This window comes from Mastigoproctus giganteus, chromosome 3 (genome assembly GCF_048544385.1).
Source record: "Mastigoproctus giganteus isolate SK-2022 chromosome 3, ASM4854438v1, whole genome shotgun sequence".
Classification (NCBI taxonomy): domain Eukaryota; kingdom Metazoa; phylum Arthropoda; class Arachnida; order Uropygi; family Thelyphonidae; genus Mastigoproctus; species Mastigoproctus giganteus.
In genome coordinates this window covers 216,669,168-216,690,056 of record NC_143577.1, presented here as the reverse complement: position 1 = coordinate 216,690,056, position 20,889 = coordinate 216,669,168, and the positions used below count along the sequence as shown (strand labels likewise).

General features: G+C 37.3%; 1 protein-coding gene across 1 annotated transcript in view; it reads right to left on the bottom strand.

The window, feature by feature from the left end:
- Positions 1–20,889, bottom strand: part of LOC150088714 (uncharacterized) — a 203,574-nt gene that overhangs the window by 122,916 nt on the left and 59,769 nt on the right. Inside the window, exon 2 of the mRNA XM_090369625.1 lies at positions 16,967–17,017. The gene's annotated coding sequence lies outside the window, so the exon portion shown is untranslated. The remainder of the gene's footprint in view (positions 1–16,966; positions 17,018–20,889) is intronic.

The window sequence follows — 20,889 nt, the reverse complement described above, 5'->3', positions numbered from 1 at the left end:
CCAGGATCCGAACTAGTGAGAGTGCTCCTACACGCAGAGAATGTCCCAGACGGTACCCATGTTTATCTTTTGAATACAATACACAAACTTTTGGTCAGAACTTGGAGGCAACAGAAATTGGAAGCTCTCATCCAGTTGCTGGCAGCTTATTTTGATCATAAACGTATGATTTCCGCAGGATAAATCCAAAATCTTTAATGAAAACGAAAAATTCGAATCCAGATTTATTTATTAAATTAATCTACATCGAACGGATGAGAAAACTCCTTATAGTAGTAGTAGTAGTGGCATGTGATGCAAGAAAGCAAATGTATGAGCTTATGCAGCATCAGCCAAAAAAAAAAAAAAAAATCACAACATTCCCTCCAAATGCCTGTCCAGTTCATCCTTAAATTTATTCAAGCTATCAACTTTCACAACGACAGATGGAAGTTTGTTCCAGCAATTAACCACCCGCTGGCTAAAGGCAAATTTCCGCACATCTATTCTACATCTGTCTTTTCTTAATTTGAATTTATGCCCCCTTAGGTTCGTAATCTGAACAAGTGGAAGGATCCCATCAGAATTCAGCGTGCTCAATCCATTCAAGGCCTTATATACCTCAATCAGATCACCGCGCAGGTGCCTAGTCTCCAGCCACTGCAATTTGCAGAACTTAAGCCTCTCTTGGTAAGAGGATCCCTTCATTCCCCTCACCAATCTTGTTGCCCTTCTCTGTACCCGCTCAAGTAAATCTACATCCTTCCTAAAATGAGGTCTCCAGACCTGTACGCAGTACTCAAGGCGTGGCCTGACCATTGCCTTATACAGAGGGATAATCACCTCCTTTTCCCTGCTAGCAAAATTCCTATATATCATTGACAAAACCCCATGACCTGCCCTGGCAGCCTGCCTGCATTGCTCAGAGAACTTCATATCTGACTGCACAATAATATTACTCCCAGATCTTTTTCATTTTCTACCACCTTAAGTGTAGTACCACACAGTTGGTACGTTTCTCTGGGGTTACTTCTACCCATATGCAGTACTTTGCATTTGTCAAGGTTAAACTTCAGTTGCCGCTTCTTAGCCCATCTGCCCAAATTATCTAGATCCTGTTGCAGTAGCAGACTGCCATTACTGTCATTAACAACCCTGCCAACCTTTGTATCATCTGCAAACTTGGACATTAAGCCTGATATACCTTCATCAATATCATTGATAAATATACAAAACAACAGTGGACCTAACACCGAACCCTGTGGGACTCCACTAATAACATTAGTCCAAGAAGAGCAGCACCCATTGATTACCACCCTCTGTCTTCTCGCACTTAACCATCCTTTTATCCATTGTAGCAACTTACCCTTAATACCATTCTGCTCCAATTTGTACAATAGTCTTCCATGCGCAACAGTGTCAAAAGCTTTCCTGAAATCCAAATATATGATATCAAAATTGTTTTTTGCATCCAGTTCCTTTGTAACCACATCATAATATCCTATCAAATTTGTCAGACAAGACGTTCCCTTAACAAACCCATGCTGTGTCTGAATTATTGCTGCAGTCTTGTCTAGATGATCTTGCAATGCATCTTTAACCATCGACTCCATTATTTTACCCGGAACAGAAGTTAAACTAACTGGTCTGTAATTACTCGTGTCACCCTTCGATCCCCCTTTGTGAATTGGGGATACATTCGCACATCTCCAGTCCGTGGGAACCTCCCCTGAGTCCAAGGATGCTCTCATAATTATGGCTAAGGGTTTGCTTAGTTGCCTTGCCACCTCCTTTAATATAACTGGATAGATCCCATTCACCCCAGATGCTTTCCTTACGTTTAACTTCAACAATTTCTCCTCCACTTTGCTCTCAGTTATTACAAAATCATTAAGTACCCTGCTACAATTTGATAACCTTCTGCCATTTTCAAACCTTAATAATTCCTCACGTGTGAATGTAGATGCAAAATACTCATTCAGTTTGTTTGCTATCTGAGCAGGATCATCAACAGTCGAACCATCGATGTCAAGTGGACCAATCAGATTCATCCCCTTCCTTTTAGAGTTTATATAAGTAAAGAAATCCTTTCTGTTTTTCTTAGCATCTTTTGCCAAGGATTTGGCAAAAGATGCTACGAAAGATGCTTCTGTTGCTTCATGGGATGAAGCAACAGAAGAACATGAAAATATTGTGGAAAATAAAATACTGATGTAAAATTTAATTTTAGAAAAAATCTTGAAATAATAAAGAACGTAGCACTTTCGTAAACGATTGAATGAAAGGTCGATATTGCGGGAATTGGTTAATTTTCATGTTGTCAGATTGGGACTGATGCTGCTGTGGAGAAGTGAAATGCTTTTGGTATCACCTTCGGACGCATGATGTGCTGAACCAACTTCTTGCATGAGTTCAGTTTTATACCCCAGCAACAACACACCTCAGATGAGTTTACAACTAGTCATTTGGCAAAAATATTATCATTAACCATATTTAGCGGTTATGTGTGCTCGAACTACGGTCAACTCAAATGCGCGTACTAGTGCACACTACTGATCATTTGGCTACGTCAAGCCTTCAAAAAAGATGTTTGTTTATGGACCGACAGCACCACATAAGTCAGAGGAGTTTATACCAGTCATTTGAAAGTGAATATTATCATTAACCGTATTTTGTTGTCGCGTGGGTTCAACTTAAACGTGTGTACTACTGCACTTTCGCATTGGCCACGTCAGGCTAAAAAAAAAAGTTGTTTTTCTTTTAATACTCCGACACGACCATTATTTATTTATTTTTTTAATCCTTCAGCACTATTCTGGTCGGGGGAGTTTACAATAGACCGACGTAGTCGGGTGGTCAAACGCGAGAGTGCAGAAGCACACACGTTTGAGTGGACCACAGTTTATACTAGCGTGACTGCTAAATACAGTTACTAGTGTTTATTCATTTTCGAAATAATTACTTGTAAACTCTTCTAACCTAGTGGTCGTATCATAGTGTATACAGAACTTTTTTTATTTATTTATTTGATATTGATCATTATCATTGAGCGTATTTTGTGGTCGCGCGTCTACTACTGCATTCTAGCATTCAGCACTCGGCTACGTCATGTAGTCGCATGAGTGAAAAGAGATGCGATTACGACACCCCATGTGAATTCTTTCAATGCTATCGGAAGAATAAAATTGAATGGGAGGACCAGATTACTTTGCAATACTCTATTATTGGTAAATCAAGTGGTTGTGCAAGGATACTCAGTTAGAATGGCAGTCAGTTTGAATTCAACAAAATTGTATTAAAAACGAATATGTAATTTCATTAAAACTGTTACAGGAAATGCTGGAGGCTTCCAGTGATGTAGACATGCTTGATGCAATTCTACAAAGAATAAAAATAATAAATTTTCTGTTTATAGTTTTATACAATATGTTTGTCAATTACACTGATGCAATTCTTATTGTTTGCTCTAGTTCATGCAGAATAATAATAGCAAATATGGGTACAAGTTTCCAAAATACACACGTTCTTATCGGGGAAAAACCTCTTACGATCCCTATTAATAAATATTCAATGAAATCATGAGCACTGTTGCTGTAGTTACCTCGGCACACACACCATTGAAAAATGGATTTATGATAAATGGATGACGGTGTATAAAGATAAAAATATTTTATAAAGCTAACTTTTTTGTTGTTTTTTCAACCAGAATACTGTTCGCCTTTAGTATTTCCTAATAACTAACCAAATGCGAATCTTTTCTGAGAAGGGGCGTGGGGGGTAGGTATGTGAGGCTGAAGCGTACTCCCTGAAGTCCAGTGCTCGTCCTAGACTGTTGTAAACTAATTAAAAAAACTACTATAGAATTGCAAAACCATTCAAATATTCCTTAGAATTTATAAATATCTCCAAGTCTTCTAATTAGAGGTTACGGTATACGAGCAGTAATTATCGGCAGTACAGGTTATCAGTAAATACTTTCATCATCAGTAAATACTTTTTGTTTTAATAAAAAGATAAAACCTTGAAAAATTTTGATCTTCTGTTTGCAAAAACACACGAATGACCGTATGGAAAACACGAGTACAGAAAATTGGGTCAGTTATAATACAGTGTTCACCTTGGGAACAAACTGCGCCTCTCTTTTTCCAGTAAAGAGAAAAGTTGTACACCTAAAGTAAAGGACTGAAATGGGGAGAAGAAAAAAAAAAGCCAGCGGAAGCCTACTAATGAGGTTGAAAAATACAGCAGTATATCACCATTATAACTAATGGCAACCTAGATTTTTGTGAGTATAAGCGTTACGCATTATGCAACAGACTAATCATTTTCTTTTTCTTTGTATAAAATGCTGAATGCCCTAGGAAGTGCTTCATAAACAGGCGCTAGCTGCTATGTGGATGAAAAGAACTAAAGGCAAGAATGCCAGCCGACGGAAAAAGTCTGCTGCAGTCTTGGCAGTTTTTCTGTTTTGTAAAATAAATTATCTTCTGCAATCCCTTTTGTACTTTATAAAGTAATCTTAAGAGTAATTTTAAATATCGGACAATGCAACTGGAATTTTTTTTATTGTCGGTTCTTGCAAGCTTTATAGCGTGCTTCTTTGTTGATACGAGAGCAGTGTTTCTGTGAAAAATTCTTCGTAACTCGCAGCACACACACACACAAAACTAAATTAATGTGGCAAAATATTGTTTTTCTAGTAATTCCTTCGCAGTGGTAGTCTTTTAAAATTTTTATTTCTGTCATAGTATGGTTATATAATTTTTCTTCTTTTCTTTAAAAACAAAATTTTGTTACGCAACGTCTTGAATCATGAAATATGCTCGCAATTTTAGTAAATTTATTATTCATCATCCACGTTACGTATTCTGTAGATAGAGACGTGCTTGGAAATACACTAAGGCATCATCCCCACCTTTAAATGAATTTTTAAAGTTACAAAACATAGAGAAGAGTTATGAGACATCTTAAATAAATACTCTACTTATTCCACAACGAAAAACTATTGCGATTTGATACTCTTTTTTTGGAGTAGCGATATTCAAGGCTGGTTATCTTACAAAGTTTCTTAATCTAGGAATTTGTTAGCTTATTTTTGCTGCATTTTGGGGAGCCCATCCACTTTATGTGCTCGAATTGCTGAAGCGTGAGGTTTAGTATACCTTTAGGAACTTCCATTGGTATTGTTGGCACATGGATTGTAAGAACATTCAACATCATATCATGCACGGCAGCTTATAGTATGTTATTAGCGCTTGCATCAAAAAAGAGTAAAGATAGTATATGAAGGAGTTCTGATTTAGATTCGACTCCTTTGTTGTAATGGTGAATAATAGATTGAATGCGTCGTATTAATTATGTTACTTTTGAAATAGGCAATTCATTTACGCAACAAGTTATTTATTAATCACCCTGTCAAAGAGATTTTGATCCATAGCATTAATAACACACTGTGAAACCCACAATGTCATATTAAAAAGGTCGCCCACCAGCGGATGTAGGTGTGATAAATTGGACCATGAAGCATTCAGACATATTCATCTTTTGGTTCTTACAAAATGACCCAAGAGATTTTACCCTTTTACTGCCCACCCATCCAATCCAAGTAATGTCTGTGGGCTCGTATGCCAAAAACATAGCTGGGAGTGTAACATTACATTGTATCTTCCTCAGCAGTTGACGTTCTTAATGTTTTATGGTAACGGCGTCACCGCCCAAGTTCAATAGAATATCTCTCCTCCCACCTTGTTAACTTCCTAAGCCTAACCCAGATTGCAAATGGCTGCAGCTTGTGCTTAACACTTCCTCAAACCTCCTACGTGAAGGATAATTAAGGAAAATGCCTTAACAGCAGGAATGGAATACAAGCCCTTTATGGTCGTGACGGGCATTTGCAACGTCAACTGTTGCAATAAAGACAAAGACCCTCTCACCCAATTCCTGGACTATTGGCATTGACTGACAGGAGCTTAGTTGAGATATTCTAAACATCTAAGCTTCAAACACAGCTGACAATTATATTAGTCTCTCCCAGCTGGAAAGTACTCATAGAGGGGCGTTTCAGCCAATATTTGCCATCAGATTACGTAACTTTTAGTTTGGAAAATTAAATGCACTAGGCATAATCCTTATGGGTTTTGATAATTAACTATATAATATCGGTGTAAATACACCATAGTTAACCCATATATTTGAGCTACGATTGTAGCGTAGAAGGCATCGTTTTAAATGTATCTCATAATGTGGTTGCCTTATGAGATACATTTAAAACGATGCCTTCTACGCTACAATCGTAGCTCAAATATATGGGTTAACTATGGTGTATTTACACCGATATTATATAGTTAATTATCAAAACCCATAAGGATTATGCCTAGTGCATTTAATTTTCCAAATACATTACCACCACACCCTTCTGGCATCTCTCATAATGTGGATATAACTTCGCAACTGAGATGGCTTGTTGTATTACCTGGGTACCTGCCCGCTCACTGATGACGAAGCCAAAAAGCTTCGAAACGATCGTCTGGGTGGTGGTACTGCTGAAAATAAATAACAGTAGTCTTCTCTACTAGAGAAGCGTTATTTATTTGAAGTAATTCAATAGTAGCTATCTTGTTGTGAAGGCAACCACATTATGAGATACATTTAAAACGATGCCTTCTACGCTACAATCGTAGCTCAAATATATGGGTTAACTATGGTGTATTTACACCGATATTATATAGTAACTTTTAGTATATACGAGCTCTCCTGTTGACTCTACTAATCGAATCTATTAGCTAATGTAATTATTATTTTTACTTGTCAAGTGCTGTACTGGGAAGTGGTCATTTTTTTGCAGTTTAGTCCCAGTATTTTTTCGGGGTTGGTCCATAATTTGAATTTGGATCCACACACTGAATTCACTGATGTAATCATCCGTACAAAACTGCATAAGCAGCCACATTACATTAAATGTTTTCAAGCTTTCATCCCTTGTTTGACAAATCGCATCACACCAGAGCTTTTCTGGGATGCGGGAGTGACATGATAATTTCTGTACAACTCTGATGTTTGTCTTGTTGGCATCTCCTATGAGATTAAATCAAAGCGCTGATGTCTGCTTCACGGTGTTACTAAATTGATTGTCAAATGCCAAGAAGCGGGCAAACGAAGGAATGCCGTCCATGTAATTAAGTCCATTTAATGGTAGCAGATCTGTAAAATACTTTTTAAATGGTGATTAAATGAGTAACCCACTCTGTATAGTTACTCTCCATTGGAATTTGTCCATGAAATAAGAGGACATTTGGGGAAAAAAAAAAAAAAAAAAAAGAGAGGGACGTTGAAGTAAAGTCCCAGTGAGCTGACATTAAAACTAGGCCTCGTTGTCTTATTTATATACTTCTGTTCGAGTAAAACGTATCGTATCGCACACTGTCCATTATTTCAAGAATGTCAAGGAAGCGAAAACATGTAGAGCTATCCATCAATGACAAAACTGATATCTGGCGAGAAAACAAGAAAGGTGTTAATGGTACCAGTTTAGCGAGTAAATATGTAGCACGAAAATCAACTCTTTTTGCACACGAAATAAATGAGACGTCACTTTTAAAACTGATGCCACATTTAGTATTAGTAGTGGCAAATGATGGAAGCTTATACATCAACTAAAAAAAAAAAAAAAAAAAACGATCCACATCGTCTGTCCACCATACCCTATAATAATTTACCCAATCTTCCATAAATGCATTCAAACTATCTACTTTGGCAATACCAGATAGACATTTTTTTCCAATAATCAGATACTCTCTGGCCGAAAGCAAAATTTTGCACATCTGTCCTGCAACTTTCCTTTTTCATCTTAAATCAATCCATTTTAAGTCTTAAATGGATTTTAAAGAGCCTACATAGAAGCAGCGCAAGAATCAGTTTCACTTTTGCTTGCAGCTGCCGTTAAACTGGTTGTCTGTGTATCTCCAGGTCTAGTAGTTTAACCGACCCACCAACCACTGCCTCAATATCACCAGCAAATATGTACTCCCTCCTATCGTGTATGGGTAAAATTCCAGTTACTTTCAAATTTAATCTTAACTCGCAGTTTTTTCTCAACATTGCCCTATACTTGTAAAGTAAATCATCGGATCGCTTATTAGAAGGTAATAACTATTCTGCAACATCATTAAACTTAGTCCCTAATAGATATACCATTGTGCTATGCATAGGTATACCACCTATGCTTTTTGCGCTATATATTTCCTCTTTTCCTGACAGTAGAGCCACCGACCATAGCTATTTTTACCCAAACAAATTGATAATCAGAGCTGGTTAATCCCAATTAGTTTGGATAATCGATAGTTCAAGATTATGTAGATTCATCATCTATTTTACAGAGATTGTGAAAACAGTTCTATGCACGCTGAAGTTGCCGACTAATGCAGTTTCGCTAAATGAGTTGGTTTCTATTCCACACAGATAATTTAGGCTAACAAGAAACGATTTCCAAACGACCCACACGATCATCTTCTCCTACATAGCACGCTTGTTTATAGTTTACATTTAAGTTTTAGTCCTAAAACTGTCCAAAACGTAAAAATTATTCATTTAACGAAGTTTTTGAAGGAAACATTATGTCGGTTTTAAAGTGTGTTGGGCATATTAGAGCTAGGGTGATGTATTACCGAAAACATTGCAAAATTATTTATGCATCTGTTGGAGAATATTAGGAACTACTTAGATGGATGACGACTTGAAATCTTGACTTTGTTTCATAAAGGATAACTATATTAATCTTGTGTATTAGAAAAGTTAAATCTCTATTTCACATCCTAAATCAGAGCGTACAGTTCCATATAGTAACTGTAGCATATATCTGTATAATCGAGAGGGGATTCAACTAACAAGGTCATTTCCTTAGAATGCAGTTGCACGCAAGCCTTTCGTTTAAACGAGAGTTCAAGATGCTCCTCAAACATATCTTTGCGTCTAGTGACATGATTATAAACCCACGTGCACATGAGCAGCACTTGAGCAAAACCACTTGAAGAATTCGTATTCGTGTACTCCATTAGCCCTGTCTGCTTCGTAATTCCATACCTTTTCCTCGGTGTTGTTCACCTTTCTGCAAACACTGTGTGCACTAAACCTTATCATAGCTACTTGTTCAACCATCCATTTTTGCATGAACAAGTCGCCAAGGTCGTCCGTCTTTAGCGGCTCTTCCGACCATGCCGTAGCGTTTAGTGTCAGAGCATCGGAGACATCCAAGTTCACGAATGAGAGAGGAATCTTTTTTAGGTCAACCCTAGACAACCGCCAGTCTAAAACGGCTGTAATTTTTGACTCACGATCCCTCAGCACCGATTTAAAGTTTCAAATGAGATATTCCAAGAAATCACCAGGTTGTAGCACCTTCCTTTACACAAATTATTGCAGTACGGTGTCTTTGAATAAGGCCGATGTGCTCTGTACCGAAGAAATATTCAAGAAACTGGTTCAACTAAGATGTGATAAGTGTCTTTAGGAAGGTTCCTTAATAAACATAAAAAAATATTCAATCCAGTAGAGAATGACTGAATTGTGCTTAGAGATAAAACTGAAGATGGACGGGTCATTAGTGAGTTAGCATCTTGTTGAATAATAACTCCTAGAAACTTCTAGCTGTTCATTTGCATATCTTACGAGCTATATGGTTAATGCTTTGTAAGAGTTCTCGTCATTTAAAAAAATAAGCAATTAACTAATTTAATTAAACACGCCAATAGCAAAGCTAAAAGTTCTTACTTTTCTGGTAGCACTGAAAAATGTTAATTTGAAAAGTCGCATTACAACACGAACACGCCCTAGTAAGCGTTTACAGTTTCATCAGTTCTGCAACTCCTAAAATTCGAGGCAGCTACGAAATCGTTACAACACCGACGATAAATACGAAACTAATTAAAACCTTAAGGAAATGAATTCATTAGTTTGAAAGACTCGAAATTCTACGCGTTACCCCATAAACGCTCTTTGGCTTTTGCGATATGATTTATTTCAAGCTTCGCTAACAAAGCATTTTAAGTCTTAAGAATAGTTCTGCTTTGTAAAATCCTAATTTTACAAAGTGTCAGTCAGCAGACATCACAAATATGATTACTAACAACAGCTAAAACGCTTCAAGAACTGGAATGAACTTTTTCCTTTGTGGGCTGTTATGAAGAATTAAATTATTTGTATTTCCAGTTCTATTATTAATTCAATTATTTGACTTATTTGATTTCTGTTCATCCCTGCTATCAAGTTTTAGACTAAGCTTTGAAAATATCATTCAAACAAAGCATGCCGAATTGGAAAACTGAATGGCGCCTTCCTGCTGCATCTTCATCATTCCCTTTTTAATACCTCTGAGTAGGAGATTGCGGGGTTGGACTCCATAATTAAGGATTCTAAGAGATGAAAGAAATCCCAAACAAGACCAGATCAATCTTGAAGCAAATCAGCTGTTATCATTGACATCTCCAAACAAAACACAGCTTAATCTTTTGTCAGGATGGCATACAAGTAAAACCGGTATTATCTCGGTAGGTGTGTGGGGATGGAGCAGACGCTGACATTACAAAACCTCAAGAGTACAATAAGAAAATAGTTGTAAATAGAGCTTGTCCTTTCATCTTTGACCTTGTCTTTATTATTATTATTTTCTTTTTTCTAATGGCTGCCAGAAAATTTGAAAAGTTCAGATTGGAATATGACACATACAGAGTAAGATGGATAAAGATTTATTTTATACTACCAAAAAGTTTCTGAAAGAAAAATCAACTCAAAACAAATTATATTCCCTCTTGGTTAGTTTTTATTTATTTATTAAATCTGTTTATTGCTCTGCTCAAGAGCCACCTTCTGGACAGCAGTAAGCTAGGGGGGGGGGGATGATATATACATTCAGAGGTGAAGGCAGGGACATGTGTCCGGCGGTTACATGGAGAACATGTATGCTTAACCCGAAAGGTTTACAGTGTTTATTTTACATACTTGAAAGTTGTGGAATACCGAATGTCCCAAATTAAAAGATATTATTTTATCAAAAGTGCTGTAACTTACAAAACCATGAGAAATATGTACAAAAATATAAAGGATTGAAGCAGTCCATCACCGTTGTTGCCCGTGGTATTTCTTCAATTTTGACTGTCCTAGTGCTCAGAGCCAGGTGTCTTTGGAGTAATAGATGCTAAGAGAGGGGACCAGTGACGGCTTCACTTTATTTTATATTCATTGCATCATGGGAAGCATTGTGGCAATTTTCCTTCTGTGGTCTGTCATAACTGTAAGTTTGTATATGTGTCCGTTAGCTTCTGGCTTCTGTACATATGCTGCTCGCAGAATTTATCCAGGTCGATGGCTAGATTGTTGATCAAATCTACCGTGTTTCCTGGGAACATGCATCTCAAACCTTTCAGGTTGTTGAAACTGATTCTGAGTGGGAGCCTTGGGTCCATTTGATTTCTTCCGGCAGTTCGGGGAGTTTTTATCAGATCAGTGATGTCAGGGGCATCGAGTCGTCCTGTGATTAGTCTGGCAAGTGTAAGGTTTGCTGCCACAATCTGTTGTTTCCATGAGGTGACTTCCAGATTTATGTAGAGTTGGGCCGTAGAAATGGTGTACTGGTTGCCACTCCGCCAGTTAAGCTATTTTAGGAGCCAGTATTCCAGGCTGAGGAACTTGTTGAAGTGTGTTGTGGAACCAGAGGACCTCGTGCCTGGTTGTTTCAGGTGCGAGGTATTGTGTACAGAAATACCTCGATATAAGAAGCAGATCCGTTTCTAGATCTCCGTAATATTGAATAACTTAAAATGTTCTTGTTTATACTCTGACACGACCACCAGGTCAGTGGAATTTACAATAAATCGTCAATACAAACGTTAATCGTATTTAGCAGTCACGGGCTTGAACCCTGGTCCACTCAAACAGCGCGTGCTACTGCACTTACGCTCCTGACCTCTCAGCTACGTCAGGCTTGAAAACACGAACATTATGAAGATGCGTGCCAAGTCTTTGTAAGTTATCATTTAATACTGTAAAACTCAGCCATAATTCATTATTTCATACTATAAACACGTCACAATTTCATAATTTACCATTCATATGATAATTTATACTGGGGAAAAAAAACTGTATTTATTCTATATTAAAATTTTAAAAAATTGCATAAATATTCGTAAAAGTCACAGCGTGTAATGACACCTATTCATTAGTATGGTTTTGAATCAAATATAGTCATAAAGGTTGCACTGTCCGTTACAAAAATATGATACCGTATATGTTTTTAGTGAGAGATTTTTTTTTTTTTTTAATAAATCGCAGAAATCATATTTTGGTAGCAGTAAATTTGAGTCATGTTCTAAGCATTTCCAAAGCATCAGAGATTTCATTTAGAGCCTCACAAAGAACTTCGATTGTAAGCGTTCTCTCAGGAACAACAGCTCTTGAATATTATCGCTGTCTCGATGTTTGTCCAGCTCCTTAGAATTTCTACATTCAGACTCTCCCCACCATAGGGAATCAACATCTGCCTTCAGTGTTATCAACTTCGCTAAATCTAGCTTCGTTAACTAGCTTTATAATTCATTGACCGCTTGGACATTGTCTTCGAGACCTATTAAACTGCTTCAGGGCATACTTGTCTCCATAAAACAATCCATATTTTAAGTGTCCTTCACGATGTTAAAAAAATGAAAATAATTTTACGTTCATAAAATAAATTTAATATAGGTTTACGAATAACTGTTCGTCCTTACCAAATCGATGAGCTCGTGAAGAGCTAACTACGCTTCTCCTTACCTGTGCCAAATTAACGTTGAAAGGCGGTAAATGTTTATGGCTACGGATACTGCGGCTCATATTTATGAGCAGTGATGTCCGCCATGTTGAAACCCCGAGTTATAATTTCCAATAATAAAAGTGGAATTTATACAGCATTTGTTTAAGCTTCAATTCTGATTTTTAAAATTTGTTGTGCTCATTTTGTGTTATATATTTCACATCGGGAAGCATGCTATAACAAGAGATGCGCATACCGGCCACTTTTGCCCTACTTATCCTTTCCATCATTAGCATAGCTAACTAAGCGATTGTTTTTCTGTGATAATATACTTTAAAGGTGGTAACAACTCTCTAGTCCATCGGCTGAATGAGTTGTGTTAGGTAGCAAAAAAGTAATTTAAAAAATACTGTTTTGCGGATGGCCTGGGGCATCATCAAGTAGTAAAAACACTTTTTTTCCAGACCTTTTTTAGTATTAGGCACGGACAGTATTATTATTAAAAAATATTATCAGTAAACATCCCAGTACAGCTGTTCAAGCACGAGGGCGATGGCCTACATTCTACGCAGAAAAACAAACAGTAAACATACTGTACATAAACCATCTAAATGTATATACAAAATAATTTTCATTCTTATGTGTATAGTGACAATTTGTTCCATGTTAAACATCAATTTTAAGTATTATTACAACTTGCCAATTCTCTTCATGTGTAACATTCATAAGAAGTATGACACTTCATCTGTGGCTACAATGGTACTAATTAAAAGTTCCTCACATTGCCAGTCTTTTCAATCACCATTGCTAAGTGCCACCGAAAGAGTGTATCCTCAAGCGTGTAACGGTTGCCTATAACTGGATCGTTGAGTGTGCATTTACTAGGACCGGCCTGCTGTAGTTGTTATCCTCACAAAATTTTATTTGGGTCAACTTCCAGCTTGTTGTAAAAACATAGAACGTTGGCTGGGAAGCATCTTTTCAGTCCATCAATGTTGTTTAGAATGCTACGAGGAGGCAGACGTGGATCTGCGAGCTACCTTCCTGCCAGTTTAGCCACCCCCATCCCCAACAATTCTATTATGTCATGAGCAGCTGTAAATGATTCCAGAAAAAGCCAGGATATTCCTCACTAAGATCAGCTGCATCCAGAGGATGATGTTCAAATCATTTAACAAAATTTATATTGATATAGTAAATGGCATTCCTGCAATTCTGTTTAAACAGCACAATAGCTAGTATTCGAGACCAGACCGAGAAATTTGCTGATATGAGTGTGCAGCGGTGAAGACCACCAACCATATCGTGAAGGTGTATATTTGTATTGGAGTAATACAGCGTTGAATGTATTTGGTTATGAATATTTCTGATCCCCAAAAGTCTCGCAGCCAATATTGCATAGTACGCCTTACCCCTTGCAAATTGGGGTTGTAACGTTAAACCGTAGTCCCACATTAAGTCTAGGTCTGTGTGACGGTTTAACTTCTTAACAGTAGTTCCCTGAATTTGTATGGCTATTTTGCTCTTATTCTTCATATTAGTGAACGCTATCTGTGCTCCTTTTTTTCGTTTCTTTTTTGTATTTAACTGTAAGCCTATGGCTTCAAGATATTGTTCGAGCTCCGAAATTTGTGAGTTATCTTGCAGAGTAATCTACGCAATTTGGGTATGATCTTTGAAAATGATATCGGAAATTGGTAAGCATTTTTTGGATGTGGTCTTCGGGATGATATTTGAAAATTGGTAGGCATTTTAATATCGTCAGCATAAGAATATTGTACGATATTGGTTTTCATATTGTACAGGCTAAAAAATCCAAAATAACTAATGGGAGGGACCCTACCCCTCCCTCCGTCTGAGATGCAGTAACCACAGAAGCGATTGAAGAAGTAGCAAACACTTTTTTCTGTTTCGGACGGGATTTGAACCAGGACCTCATACTGAAAGTTATACTGTCACAGAGTACTAGTTTGACTGATGACGGCTGTTTTGGGATTTTGGCATTATACAAATTTAACACTAACAAGCAAGATACACAAGGGTATTTTCACGTCATCACGTGATACAAGAAGGGGAGTGTTTTGGTCAGATTGCTATTCCAGAAGACCTTTTGGTATGCATTCCCTTCATATACCTATAAGCTAATTTTTTTGCAGGTTGCAACTAGATGTTGAACAAATTTGTCGAGGCCTGTTGAGTTTCTATAAGATGCCTAAAAGGATTGTGAAACACTCTATAGGCTGTGGATAACATTTCCAAATTTTTTTTTATTTTTTGTTAACTCGTGACATTCATATTTCATGTCAAACTGTTCAAACCGTTATCTCCTGCCAGGGAATCATAACAGTTTATTAAGTGGATGATCATATTTCAATTTAAGTTATTCATACTCCTGTGATCTATTTTAATTTTGTATGAACAAGTTTGGGATGCTGGAATACACCATACGGCGAAACGTTGCGTTTGTTTTATGTTCTCGTTCAGACATCCTATTTATTAGTGTTCATAATTCTTTTGAACAGAACTTTGCATATCTTACAATTTATGATAAGTAATCAAAGCGGTTATATATACAAATTTGTACATATTGTATATATGATGCTGTAAGTTGCCACTATCAGGAGCGCGGAACTCGGGAGCTAAAACTTTAACCCCAACGATTGAATAAAAGCTGAGTAACATACTATTTAGCTTGCTATACCATTAGCTAAATATTTGATAGCTCATTTCATTTCGCAAACTTGTTTATTACCAGATATAAATGAAAGTATTTAATCTTTAAAAAAAGTGTTGATCTAGGTAAGTTCGTAAGATTAAAAATGACAGTTTGTACCTGTCCATTCTCTGTATCTCTGTATACGGTCGTATGACGACCATCCCTTGCAAGGTCACCAGCGGTTATTGTTTCGGCCTTTAAACAGTACGAGGCCACTAATGAGTGAGGATTTCCCTTGTGAAGCTTCTTCACGCCTTTGCAACCAGGAAGTGAACCTTTGTGACCACTCCGTTACGAAGGTCAATGACAGTGAAAGGACCGCCAGGGGTTTTAAAAGTAACGCTTATCCGAACTCTACGGAAACTGATTAGAAGTAGCGGTCGGTACAAGGTGTTCTTCTTCCCCCCTCCGGCTCCAGAGGGCAAAAAGGGAGGCGGACCTATGGATGCTGAGTCTGGTAGTCTCTGGGAGCATCGACCTTCCGTCACCTGTAGTGAGTACGGTGTTCCTCCAGTTGCCACATAAATGCGGAAACACAACTTGAATTGTAAAAAATACAAGGGGTGAGGAAAATCCTTCGTAGGAGGGAAATACTGCAAAAGTTCATCTAAAACGAAAGTCTGGATTACATTTCCGGTCGTTCAAGGATACAGTTCACTTAACTTTCCGAATGAAAAGAAAAAAAAACATTCTACAGTTACCGTACATTCAAGTGTATAAGTCAATCTTTGAAGCCCTAATCGTGTAAAATTTTAAGGTTCAATTAAAATCCTAAACTTGAATTAAAGGCACGTGCTTACGATTAGAAAGACACGAAATGTGTTTGTAATTTATTACGGGCGTATCTTTAATACAAATATACAATCCAGAAGTGAACCCAAAATCATAACTCTCGAGGAATTCCATGAGGAAGGTTTCGTCCAGTGAAGAAGGCGAACAAATCCTTAGGTTTTAAAAGGTGAACAGAATGTACGCTTGTGCAAAATTATGTATGTAATGAACTGTAAATATATTTGTATTAACTCGTGTCTTTCTAACACTAAACATGTACCTCTAACTAAAGTTTAGGGCGCCTCCGTAGCCAGGTGGGAAGGAGCACCAGTGTGTAACACATGCTTCTTGATTAGACCGGGGTTCGAGCCCGTCACCACCAAATATGGAGGATGCGGAAAGGTCAGGGAATGACCACCGCACATCCCCGGAGCAATATGGCCTTAGTTGCTAATGCTCCTAAAAACCAAATAACAACAACTAAAGTTTAGATTTTTATATTCGGCGTATAAAGTCGACCTTAAAATTTTAGACGATTTTTTACTGCTTCAAAGGTCGACTTACACGCCGTGATATACGGTATTCTAAAAGAATACTAAGACGACGCCAGTCTGCAATTCTTGAATAAAGAAGACTTGTACTGCTCATTCTAATATATCGTTAGCTGATAAGTACAGTATTTTATGCGCTTCTTTGTTATAAAACTACAATAGGAACCTTACCTTTATCCTGTGCTTCCCATCAACAGAAAATGTTTGTTTCCACTTTGTTTTCTTGAAAAAAGAAAAGAAAAGAAAACACGTGTAAAACAAAACACTTTTATTTACAAAAATGCAATTTTGCATACCAAAATTGATTAAGCTATAGTATAAATCGTATAGGATAAACATAATTAAGTTGCCTCTTAATTCATTTAATTACTGCAGCTTAATTAATACTGAATAATGTTCATGAATCCCCTAGCAGTATCCAAAGTGAAATGCATCTATTATGTCTTTCACTGTAAATATATTTCTCAAAAATAAAAATCTGCGAATAAATAAATAATAATAAATAGGGTATTTCATAACATGTGGGCCGTATTTTCAGGGCCTTGAGATTTGTTGAAAACAATCAAACCCCAACCCCGATTTCATCCGTAAGAGGCTTTGGATTTTAATCGTTGATCAGTTTTAAAGTGAATATTTGTATTTTTCATTAAGTAACAGCTGATTCTTAAGTACTGAGATTTGTTTAGAGACCAAAGCTAAGTTCGTGTCCTCATTAATGTGAATATGTCCTCTCTCTCAGAACACAAAAGGCTGGCGTTCGATAGTCCAGTTGAACTTTATGACTAGTAATCGGTAATTAAACTTGCCATAACCAGTAGCTATACTTAACCTTAATGGCATCCAGTAGGTTGAATGTCCCATCCGACTCTAATTATAGTAGCGTTCCCCCTCCGAAGAATGATCACAGTTCCAAAAGTTCACCTTCCTTTTATCCTTACGATAATTACCATAAGATGAAAAGAGGGCAATGATCACATTAATCCTCATCCTCTTAATGAGAATCCAAATGTGGGGCACTTCCTCGACATTTTAATCTAATACTCATTCGAGAGATGTCTGCTTCTCTGTCACAGCTATACGGTCTAAAAGTAATGGGAGAAAAAAATTTTCTATGATTTGATATCTTTAGTCATTCAGCGCTCGCATAATAAAAAAATTTAAAGGATATCACAGAGGTCAAATTGTGTGGCTAAAATCCCGCTACTAAGTACCAAGATGTGCCAATTTTTTCTGAAGTGGTCAGGTTAAACCGGCATATTTTGAAACGTAGTGTTAATTTACCGATTGAATTTAACTGTGGATGATAATATAACAATAATGTACCACTTCAACCAGCTGCGTATCAAAGCTTTCAAGTTGCTTGCAAGTCTTGTACAGTTCGTTTTGTATTACAATAACTGAACCTCAACGCCGAGTTGTTTCTTCTTAGTAGGTATGCCCATATGGCCTTACGGCTAATTACATGAAGAATTTGCCAACAATAGACTTACAATCAGAAATTAAGATAAGAAACAGAAACTGTGTCCCTAATAAAGCTGATAACATTGGTAACGGTTCACAAAATCGACCTTCGAAACCACAGTAACCAAGCAACTATATTCCGAATAACGATTTTTCATGATGATGCTTCCGTGCAAATTATAGACCTGATCACGTGCATGTGCCCTATATCCAGGTAACAGTTTTGCATATCTCACATATTTTATTTAGATAACTGAGGTAAAATATTTCCGAGAAAATGTTCATATTTTATGTTAGTTCCTTGGTACTCTTGATGAATTCTGTTACTGCACTATTTTATATCATACAATTAAAAGAACGAAACGGAAACATTTGTGAAAAGTCAGAAAATTTTCCAAATAAAAACAAAAACGAAAAGAACATATAAATGAGAAACGCAACTGAAGTACATGCGTTGAATGGAAAATTACCGGATTTATCGCACTCGTGAGAAGTAAAACGAACCCCTCCCCTTCCATTTAGTAATGGATTCCTCTTCGCTGATAATACTATTATATAAAGAAATGTGCATTTTAGGCGCGTTAGCACATATGCATAATACACCTGTCTTCGTCATCCGTCCGTCCGCATGTAAAAATTCGACCCCCAGTGGACGGATTTTCATGAAATTTTATATTTGGGCCTCTTAAAGATTTGTTGAGTTTTCCCAAATTTCAGTTTTTTTTTTGTCCCCCCCCCCGTCCTCATATAATAATTTGACTTCCACTAGATTACCATGAAATCCGACCAATAGAAATCTGTCAGTTAGTGTTATTGCTTTTTTTTTTTTTTTTTTTTGTTTTTTTTCATGCATGTAACAGAGGCTATCCATATACTATACATTGTAGCTGAAGCACTGGATATTGTCTGTTGCCGTGCACTGATTGGAGGAATGAATGGCGGATGCGCAGAAACGAAATGTTCAATAAATAAATCTTTATTTATCCTACCAAAATAAGAAGATAAGTATACATTGGTACAAGACAAATTCCTTTCACGTCGGTAAATGCCAGGGGATTCACACGAACTGAAATAGATGATGAATGGGTGAATAATTTTTACAATTAACTAGAAGTTTACAAACTAACAATGTTTATACACACAACTGTTCACACGAGTTACACGCCTACCTTCATAAATTTCATGATTTGATGTTGGAATGGGTGTTGGTATGCGTTTCAGAGCAGTAATTAGGCAACAACAGCCTGAACGAATTACACTGCGATTTGCCTTTCAAAGCTAGTTCAAATATTCATTAAGCCTTGTAAAGACTTTAGAGCCCTGGCTGGCATAAACGTATCTGCCGTTTTCAGTCTGTTGGTTTTCATTCTCAGAGATTTCATACCCCTAAGGCTAGTCGAGTGATGGGCCACTCATACAGCTGCCACAAGCATGGTGATGATATTATTCCTACATCATTTTTACTGATGTAATGAGCAGTGTCGAGGCAATAATTTCACGTAATTGAAATTGTTTTACAAGCTGCGTGATCCTTAATTGATGGGGGAGTTGGTATTTGTTATTTTCCCGCTTAAAATAGCAAGAAATCCATTGAGTATATTTTTCTAATGTGGGCAGGAGTGGCCGATGTCCACAATTTGCTCCGTACAATATGGCTGACTACACAGCCTCCCTTATATATATCTTTCCATTGTAGTGGTTTGTTTCACGTGAAAGAGGTGCTGTTTGGTTGCCCAATGTAAATACAAGTAGTTCATTCTTTTTACGAGTGTGTCAGTATGGGATGTAAATGTGAAGTTTGTTGTCCGATATATTCGCAGATCCCTATAAGTTTTAACTATTGGGAAAGGTATCCCATTTAGCTTTGGGATGCAAGACTGTATGGAAGTTTTTTGGGGGATTCATCATCATTACAGCCTTCTGTGAGTTTAGACACAAGCTAAATTCCTGTAAGTACCTAACTCCAGACGCTTATGATTCATCTGCTCACACAACGTTGGACATATTGGTGAACGACAGTTGGATGGTCTTACGACCATCCAACTGTCGTTCACCAATATGTCCAACTTTGTGTGAGCAGATCTGTTGGATCTGCTCCAACGACAGCCCAACGTTGGACCCAACTCCTAGAATCTTAATGTCATCTACATAAATGCAGAGAGCATCCCTACCCTTGAAAACCGGGATCAGCATAGCAGTAAAGAGGAGTCTGAACAAGACTCCTCCTTGCAGAACTCCTGTATGCACTGGGCGGGGGAGGATCTGTTTGTCAGTATGAGGATGCATGGACCTGGAAGTCAGGAGCAACTGCAGGAAATGAAAGCTGTGTCCTTTTATTTGGAAGGCGTACTGCAGCAAATGTAGTAGAGCATGTATATTGAGGCTATCGAATGCTGCCTTTATCTCAGCATAAATTATTTAAATTTCATTTCCGACTCGGAAAGCTTTTAGCGTCGCGGTTGAACTGTAAAAAGGTTAATAATTGCTGATCTATTAGTTAACGCATAATAGGTTTGTTGAGGCTGACTGTTCAGAATTTCATTCGCAAACTTTGGCAATAACGCTTTCTTCAGTATTTTTAAGAATGTAGAGGCAGTGGATATAGTGCAACATGAGATAAGGCTTTGTAATTT